At 39.0% G+C, this 8,617-nt stretch overlaps 1 non-coding gene across 1 annotated transcript; it reads right to left on the reverse strand.

Annotated features, from left to right (window-relative positions):
* Nucleotides 1–7,800: 7,800 nt before the first annotated feature.
* Nucleotides 7,801–7,907, reverse strand: LOC111826156. Its single transcript, XR_002829408.1, has one exon. It is a non-coding gene; the product is annotated as a U6 spliceosomal RNA (small nuclear RNA).
* Between the last annotated feature and the right edge of the window lie 710 nt (nt 7,908–8,617).

Genomic DNA, 8,617 nt, shown 5'->3' on the forward strand with positions numbered 1-8,617 from the left:
AAGGCTTGTGATCAGAAACATGTGCTCCATCCCATCCAAGTCTCCTGCACACCAGGCTAGACTTTGCTCCTGTCCGATGTAGAGCTGAGACAGGCCAGCAGCCCATTCCTTCCTAGTCTCAGGCCTGGCTTGTCCAGGAAGGACTGAAAGAGAGAAAAATCCAGTCCTCAGCTCAACCACTTTCTAGTCATTCTCTATGACTTCATAAAAACTTGTTTTCCAAAGATGGTATCGAAAACCTTTCTCATTATTCACTCCTTCACAAAAGACTGAAGGATTAAGAGAGCTCTATCAATGTTCTTTCATTCTTCAGTTTTCCAAAAACCAGAAATAAACTTTGTAAAGGTCAGTTCTAGAAAATTCATTCTAAAAGGCAGAAAACTGTATGATAGTTGAGTGTATCTTCATTCTCATCTGTTTTCTGTATTCTGTAAAAAGAGAGCTTGCCCCAGCTTTGTTTCTTAGGGCAGTTTATTTCTTAGTCACCTTTTTTTTATTTTGACAGCACTTTTGTGGAAAGCTTATCTTTTATGAGCTGTTAGGTCTCCAGTCATCATGCACTGCAGAATCCTTTGGGGCATGTTGAACTTTTATTCTACTGTTCTCTCTCTCTCTCTCACTCTCTCTCTCTCTCTCTCTCTCTCTCTCTCTCCTTATCGCTATCATTTCTTTGAAAGGATGTCCCCAGCTTAATATTTGAAGGTTAGTCTCTGATTGAACCTTTTAATCACACTGGCAGAGAATTCAACCAGGAGTATTAATATTCCAGTCTCATACTTACGAGTTTAATTAGCTTGGTTAGATATACGGTATATAGCAGGGAAACCTTGGCCATTAAAGAAAAGTTATTGATAATGATTTACATTCTTGCTTACTTTTAACAATAAACCTGGATGTTTTCAAAATTATATAGAACCATACCACACACAGCTAGTCCCCAAAATGGCACAGAATCAGCATCAGGAGACCCTGATTACAAAGATACAGATATCTTAAGGGCGGATGGACCCCCAAGTTCCTGAAGAACATGCATTTTTCAAGAATCACAAAAAGGCCTGAAGGAAATGAAGGCCAACAATACCAAGGCCCTGAGCACACCTGCCAAGGCTATGACAGCCCTTTAAAGTCCAAGGAGGTCAAGTCCAAGATACCAATGACGGGCCTAATTGCTCACTCCAAGCTGGGAAATGAGCTCATGCCCACGTTGCCAAGGGTCCCAGGCTCCACCCAAGGCCCAGACTGCAGCTGCAGTCCCAGCTCAGGCTCAGGCTCTCAAAGGTGCCCAGCCCCCCCCCCAAAAGCTCCAGAATAGAGGCCTCTCTGTCTGCCAATTTGAGGCCAGAAGGGCTGCTGTCTACATGGGGCTGATGCTCTACTGTGCTATTTATATAATAAAACCCTAAGATACAATCTGTTTAAAAATAACAAAAAAACCTCATACACCTTGATTATTTTTACATACATACACATATATAGAGACTATAAATGCATATAATATAATATGTTTAATTTATGTACACCTGATTTCTACTGAGGAACTGAGTATTAATAGCATGTTACATGTTTCCTTGGGTAAATGGGTGCCATTTAGATTTAAAAAAACAACTAAAAATCACATTAAGATCTCAGAAATATTACTGTATGCTGAATTTACATGTTATTTAAATTAAGCAATTTAATTAATAATTAAACATTTATGTTTGCACCCTGAGGGTAGTGGTAGTCTTTGAGGCTCATTAGCAGGAGAACACACAAGACCGGAACGATATAAAGGAAGGTTTATTTTCTTAGTCGGGCTCCAACTAATTGCAGAAAAATAAACCTAGTGCTTTTGCCAACCTTAACTCTCATGGACGAGTAGGAAGTTCAAACTGTAGTCTTTTGATGTGGTCATATATCTATTGCCAAGTTGCTTTTTAAAGTTCCCAAACAAACATGTCTGCCAATTAAGCAATATAAAAAAGGGAGGAACTTCTTGTGCCCTCGTGCCATTTTCTCATTAATCCTAGGAAATGACTCTGGGACTTCTTCCCATTATTATCCAATAGATTAAATGACATCTTCCCCCAACCGACTCGGGTAAAAGTGCCAGGTTTGCTTTCATCTTGGACTCTATACTCTTTGAATGAAGACCAGACCCATCGGTGCCCTTTGAGGTTTAAGATGTCCTTCTTCATAATGTCATCTATTAGAGAAAGGTTTGAGAAAAGGTCAGCTTTCCCCCCGTGTAAAAGAAAAGGCTGGCAATTCATACAAAGTCTCTTCTTGCTGCTTAGAAGTACTTTCATGTCAAAATTTGTTGCAATAATTTCCCCATAAAGTAGGTTTGAAATAGCAAATAATAGAATTGAGTTATATTCATAATTAAATGACATATATTCTTATATTAAAATATTTTTATTTAAAACAATGCAGTTTTGAAGTATAAGGGAAGACATCATTAAACAGGGTAGAGATTGGATCTATCAGTCTAGACTCTGACAGGAAACAGCACACTCAAAGGATGAATTGAAGGGACTACACATAAAAACTGGTTACCATGACGTGGCCAAGAATAAGAGCATCAATAAGATGCTTTGAAGATCACAATGACTAAGAACAGTGGTGAACTGTGAATGTCTCTAGATTTAGAGGGATAAGGAGACACCATAATATAACTAGAACTGGGCAAATGCTGTAGCCCTGGGAAAGAGGCCTCATGGTAGAAATTCTGACTGTAAGCAAAGGTACACAAAAACTGTGAAACTATGGCTAGTGAACAGATGGGGGGACAATAAAGTTCAAAGGCTCTTTCCTTTCTCCCTTATGATGAATTTAACTCACTAGACCCCATGGGAAGTAAGAGTGAAGGGCACCCTAAAACATTAGGATTTCTGACCTCAAAAGCGGTTGAAGAAGCAGAGAAAATTTACCTGTGGGAAGGTGAAGCCAAACCAGTACCCACATACAATAGATTATCATCTTTGAAACTGAACCCTATATTTCAACACATATACTTTTTTTTCCCACATCCTTGACACTTTTTAAACAGAAGTCTGGAAACAGAGAATAAAGAATAGTTTGAAGAAAAGAAATATTTTTTATGGATAAAGACATTAAACTTTTAAGCTGTTCTCTCTATTTTAATGAACTCATTATGTTACTAATTACATTATTTTATTTCCTCTTCACATCACTGATACTAGATGTCCTCTGATAATTATTAGCAGATACTGCCATTTTGATTTGAGCCCTGGCACATTAGTTACATATTATTACTTCTTGGAGATATTGCAGTAACAGAAGTTGGCCTAACATCAAAGAACCAGACTAGAACTTTTCTTCACTTTCTAATTTCTTGCTCATAAAAATGTACAATTTAACTGATTTTTTTCTTTTATCCTTGTATATTGCAGCAATGAAAATGGGAAACAACTGTGCAGATCCCTATGTAGAACATTCCCATATTATAGGGATCTCAACCTAAGAAACATACAGAATTCCCCTCAGTTGGAAGGGCTTTCCACCTTTACTTACTTTTAATAAGTTTATTGCTTTCTACAGAGCATATAACTGTGTTGTTGGGAATAGAAATGCGATGCATAATTTCTGTTCTCAACTTAATTAAGTTAGAAAAAGAATCAAAACTTAGACAAATGAAAAGTCTCACATCAACACAATTGAGTAATCAATATAATATAACATGAAATATACTCTGTCATAGGAACAAAGCTCACATTTTGCAGTTTTGACATTTCCCAGTTGGCTCTTTAAATGATGCTTATTTAGCATTCATCCCTTTGAAAAAAAGATCATATGAATAAGCTCCATGGCCTTGCTGAGGGTCAGCCAGTCCCGGGCTTCAAAAGAGACAGAATCAAATTATGAAACCTACTGATAATGCAATCTGTAAATCAACTTCAGGCTTTTAAGGCAGGATATAGGGAATAAAGACATCAATCCAGAATCCTCTCACTCTTTAGATAATAATTTGAGATTTATCTGCAATAATTCCTACAATGCTGTCATGTAGAATACGTGTCTGTGTATTTGAAGCAACATAAAATTCACTTCTTTTATTTGTACCTTAAATCCTGGTTACTTGCCCTAAAATAATTTCTTTTTAAAAATATGTTTTTTGAGGTGCACTCTCCCTCTGGGATCACTGTCCCCAGCTTTAATAAACATCCTCTAATAATCACCTGGACTCGCGTTGTGAAATCTTTCCTGCACGAAGTCAAGAACCCACACACTGCTGGCTGGCCTGGGGCAGACCCGCTCAGGGCCAGCTCCCTTTCAGGTAACATCCCTTCAGACCAAAAACCAGGGCCTCTCCCCCAAGACTAAGGACACAGAATCTTCCCCCCAGACCAAGAGCACAAGGTCACTCTGCCCCAAGACCAAAAACACAGGGCTCCCTCTCCCCCTGTCCCATTAAAAGGGCTTTCTCCTGGGGAAGTAAAAGAAGCCATGTTTCTCATCCTGCCCCATCTACCTGTTGATTAGGCTAAGTCCGAGTGAGTATGGTTGAGAGGTGAGGGATCCGTTCTTCCAGCCCCCACTCATGGAATAGAGGGTCTACCTTGGGTACAGTGTGCTGAGGATAACTGCAGTAGTTTCACACCAGGAAAGGCAAGAGGAGTGGGCCTCAGGCTGCTCCCTCTCCCCATTAGTACTCAGCTCCTAGTACTGGAAAGGGGACTTGGCCTTGAGGGGGTCTGCCTAGGGCCTGCTAATAGTGTGTGGGTTCTTGACTTTGTGCAGGAAAGATTTCACAACACAAGTCTGGGTGATTTTTAGAGGATGTTTACTAAAGCTGGGGTCAGTGAAACAAGGAAGGACTTAGGATAGAAGCAACAGGAGACACACTAGGTGGGGAAATGAGCCTCAGCTGGGCTGCTTTGGATCACTGAGAAGTCAGAGAAAGGGGGGCTTTGGGGACAGGTTCAGGATGAGCCGCTGCTGCCCATTGCTCCCTGGTGGCAAGCTCATGGGGTCCCTTAGAATTTAGGAGATGCGTGCTTGTGGAAGAAGAGGAGGGAAGGAAGGTGCAGGCATGCTCCTGGGAGGGAGGGTTCTTGCTGGGTCCTTTGTCTTGATACTTTCATCTCTTTCTTGCAGGTGGGAATCTTAATGGAAGTTTTAGGAGAGTTTCAGCAGAATAGTCATCAGTTTCCAGGTTTGCTCTTTCAGGGCCATGGTCTCCACCGGTTGGTCAGTGCCAGGCCAGGGGGCCATTAGTCATCGCAGCTGGTCCTGGCATCACCCACCTGGTTTTGCTGCTTTTCTGGGACTGGAGCTGGAATACAACCGAGGCCTTTACGTTATCTCTAGGGAGTCTTTTTTATGGATCTTTCTAAAGATGTAACATATTTGCATGATTATAGATCTGATTATAACGCAACTTTGCTTTTATGTAAGATATAACAACCCAAGATAACAATTTTTTGGTAAATAATAATTACTATGAAATGACATAAAAGAACAATACAAAGTCCACATTTTTTAGACTCAACACACAATTTAAGTATCTGAAGAACAAATAATATGCATGACTTCAAAACACTGCAAATGTTTCAAGGGAGTGTGTTTTGAGCACTAGAGAAAATTCATAAACACCCCAATGGATGGGCCACAGACACCCAGAGACCCACTGCCCAGTGCCCCCAAAGGACCTATCATTCTTTGCTTGCCTGCTGACAGGACACCTGCTACCTGAGAGCTCCCTGTTTGAACTTGGCTCTGAATCTTTGCAGGTTTTCCCTAAGGCAGGATGTAATCTCTAGAACATCCATTTTAATAAAAATAGATGTATGCAAATGAAACATAGATTGGGTTTTTGTTTTTGTTTTTATTTTTGTTTTTTGGCAAAGCTTCCCATGTAATTTCAAGCATATCAAATCTGCCTCATTAGTTTAAAAAAATATATGTGTTTTCAGTATGGAACACCTTTTATTTTAATTTTATTTTTTTAATATCATACAGTAAAATTGACTCTTGTTTTATTGTCCAAGTTAAATATTGGGATAACAAATGGATCCATAATACCATAATCCCCCCAAAACTATCTTGTATTTCCCCTTTATGGTCCAACACACACCCCTCCTTATCCCACTGAAGTAGTTTGCACCACTATAGTTGTATCTATTCAAGAATGTCATATAAATCAAATCACATCAAAATCATTGATTGTGCAAACATTTGGTACTGGCTTCTTCTCATTTGTAAAATGCATTTTATTTATTTATTTATTTATTTATTTATTTATTTATTATTTATTGATTAAAATACTGTATATGTCTCCCTTTTCCCCCATTGACCTCTCCCTGGCCACTCCCACCCCTAAACACAAGCCCTTACCCTGTTAGTGTCTGTGTCCATTGGTTATGCTTATATGCATGCATACAAGTCCTTTGGTTGATCTCTTACCCCCACCACCACCCTTTCCTACCTTCCCTCTGAGGTTTGATGATCTGTTTGATGCTTCTCAGTCTCTGGATCTATTTTTGTTCATCAGTTTATGTTGTTCATTAAATTCTACAAATGAGTGAGATCATATATTTATCTTTCTCCAACTGGCTTATTTCCCTTAGCACACTGCTCTCCATGTCCATCCATGCTGCTGTAAATGGTAAGAGTTCCTTCTTTTTTATAGCAGCATAGTATTCCATTGTATAGATGTACCAGTTTTTTAATCCACTCATCTGTTGATGGGCCTTAGGCTGTTTCCAAATCTTAGCTATTGTAAATTGTGCTGCTATGAACATAGGGGTGCACATATCCTTTCTAGTTGGTGTTTCTGATTTCTTGGGATATATTCCTAGAAGTAGGCTTACTGGGTCAAATGGGAGTTCCATTTTTAATTTTTTGAGGAAATTCCATACTGTTTTCCACAGAGGCTGCACCAGTCTGTGTTCCCACCAGCAGTGCACAAGGGTTCCTTTTTCTCCACATCCTCGCCAGCACTTGTCATTTGTTGATTTGTTGATGATAGCCATTCTTACAGGTGTGAGATGGTACCTCATTGTCGTTTTGATTTGCTTCTCTCAGATGATTAGTGACTTTGAGCATGTTTTCATATGTCTCTTGGCCTTTTGTATGTCCTCTTTCGAAAAGTGTCTATTTAGGTCCTTTGCCCATTTTTTTATTGGTTTATCTTCCTTTTGTTAAGTTGTATGAGTTCACTGTTAATTTTGGAGATTAAACCCTTATAAGAGGTAACATTGGCAAATATGTTCTCCCATGAAGTGGGTTTTCTTGTTGTTTTGTTGATGGTTTCTTTTGCTGTGCAGAAGCTTTTTATTTTGTTTATAGTAGTCCCATTTGTTTATTTTCTCCTTAGTTTCCATTGTCCTATGAGCTGTATCAGTAAAGATATTGCTACGACATATGTCTGATATTTTGCTGCCTGTGGATTTCTCTAAGACTTTTATGGCTTCCCGTATTAAGTTTATGTCCTTTAGCCATTTTGAGTTTATTTTTTGTATGGTGTAAGTTGGTGGTCTAGTTTCATTTTTTTGCATGTATCTGTCCAATTTTCTCAGCACCATTTATTGAAGAGACTATCTTGATTCCATTGTATCCTTGCCTCCTTTGTCAAATATTAATTGAGCAAAATGGCTTGGGTCGATTTCTAAGTTCTCTGTTCTGTTCCATTGGTCTATATGTCTGTTCTTGTGCCAGTACCAGGCAGATTTGAGGACAGTGGCTTTATAATGTAGCTTGATATCTGGTATTGAGATCCCTCCTACTTTGTTATTCTTTCTCAGGATTGCTGCAGCTATTTGGGGTCTTTTTTTATTCCATATGAATTTTTGGAGAGTTTGTATAGAACGCTTCACAAATTTGTGTGTCATCTTTGCACAGGGGCCATGCTAATCTTCTTTGTGTCATTCTAATATTAGTATATGTGCTACCGAAACAAGCACTGTAAAATGCATTTTAGATTCAAGTTGCTGCACATATTAATAGTTTGTTGAGTTTTGTTGTGGTCATGATTCTTATCTGCTAAGTTGTATTCCTTTAGAGATTTACCACATTTTGTTTACCCTTTAACCCATGTAGAGCCCGGCTGACATGGCTCAGTAGTTGAGCATTGACCTATGAGCCAGGAGGTCATGGTTCGATTCCTGATTAGGGCACTTGCCCAGGTTGTGGGCTCTATCCCCAGTGTGGGGCATGCAGGAGGTAGCCAATCAATGATCCTCTCTCTTCATTAATATTTCTATCTCTCTCTCCCTCTTCCTTCCTCTCTGAAATTTAAAAAAATACATATTTTTTAAAAAGACATGTAGACATGTTCCCAATTTACTATAATTAGGGGTAGAGGTACTATAGACATTTATGTACAGTTTTTTATTGCTCATAAGTTTGTATTCCTCTAATGTAAATAGGAGTGGTATGACTGACCCATCCAGTAAATATATGGGGTTTTTTTTTAAAGATTTTCATAACTGATTTTTAGAGAGAGAGGAAGAAAGATAGGGGAGGGAGAGAGAACCATTGATGTGAGAGCAAAATATCCATTGGCTGCCTCCTACATGCCCCCTAGTGGGGATTGAGCCTGCAAACTGTGCATGTTCCCCTCATCTTTCTGCCTGTTCTTACTTTTAATGAACAGGAAATTCTCAAGATTCAT

The sequence above is a fragment of the Myotis lucifugus genome, unplaced genomic scaffold, assembly GCF_000147115.1.
Source record: "Myotis lucifugus unplaced genomic scaffold, Myoluc2.0 scaffold_57, whole genome shotgun sequence".
NCBI classification, from domain to species: domain Eukaryota; kingdom Metazoa; phylum Chordata; class Mammalia; order Chiroptera; family Vespertilionidae; genus Myotis; species Myotis lucifugus.